The sequence below is a fragment of the Physeter macrocephalus genome, chromosome 1 (assembly GCF_002837175.3).
Source record: "Physeter macrocephalus isolate SW-GA chromosome 1, ASM283717v5, whole genome shotgun sequence".
Classification (NCBI taxonomy): domain Eukaryota; kingdom Metazoa; phylum Chordata; class Mammalia; order Artiodactyla; family Physeteridae; genus Physeter; species Physeter macrocephalus.
The window spans coordinates 86818443-86819480 of record NC_041214.2 but is presented as its reverse complement, the minus strand read 5'-3'; the positions used below and the strand labels follow the sequence as shown (position 1 = coordinate 86819480).

The 1038-nt window shown below is 36.8% G+C and overlaps 1 pseudogene; it reads right to left on the bottom strand.

The window, feature by feature from the left end:
* LOC102989939 (heterogeneous nuclear ribonucleoprotein D-like) overlaps positions 1-193 on the bottom strand; it is a 3411-nt pseudogene extending 3218 nt beyond the window's left edge.
* Between the last annotated feature and the right edge of the window lie 845 nt (positions 194-1038).

Genomic DNA, 1038 nt, shown 5'->3' with positions numbered 1-1038 from the left:
TTCCTTTTACTTTTTTTAATCTTTCCTTAATGCACGCCTGTGTTGGGTTAACAGTGGTTTTAATAAATGGTTTGGCGTTGGGCTTTATTTATTGGCTGTTAACTATCAGTATATTATCAGTTACTGATATAAGCTTGTGCGAGGAGAAAAAATTTCTTGTTACTCATATTAACAGTATTGCTTCTATAATCATATAGATTAGTCCAATAATTGCACTAGGAGTTGATTTATTTATTGTTGGGATTATAAAACAATTTTATTGTTGAGCTTGAACCCTTCCTTAATTGATGGCTGCTTTTAGGCCACCTATGGTATGTGTGTATTTATTTTACTCTAGTCAGGTTGTGTCCATTTCTAAAAAGCTGTACCTTTTTAGACTAACAATTAAACATACATTGGAACTTTGTGTGGTTCTTGGTATTGTTTAATGTTGAACTAAGATTCTTTTCTTGGACAACCAGCTATCACCAGGCTCGTTGGGCTTTTCACCTCTACTTACAAGTCGTCTCGCTATTTTGCCACATAGATGAGTTCGTTCTGGGTACTGCTCGTAAGTAGCTCGTCTGGTTTCGGGTAGCTTAGCTTAAGGTCTCTTTGCTAAGTTATTACTAGTTAAGTCATTATGCAAAAGGTACAAGGGGTAAGCTTTGCTTTTTTTTTTCTTACTTTTAGTATATCTTTCATCTTTCCCTTACGGTACTTTCTCTATATCGCCACTGGTATTTAGATTTCTATTTCCTATACTTTGAATGTGTGATGAATGTTTTATTTAATTAATTTGTGATAGTAGTGGTTGAGAGGTGTGGGCTAGGCTTAGTTCAAGATATACACGCGTTGTGGAATCTTCTAGGTGTAAACTAGGTGCTTTATTTAAGCTATATCTTGTTTTATCCAAGCACACTTTCCAGTATGCTTACCTTGTTACGACTTGTCTCCTCTCGTGTGGTTGCTCAGCATGGGTTAATGAATTGAGGCTTCGCTGTGGTACTTGAGGAGGGTGACGGGCGGTGTGTGCGTGCTTCATGGCCTTATTCAATT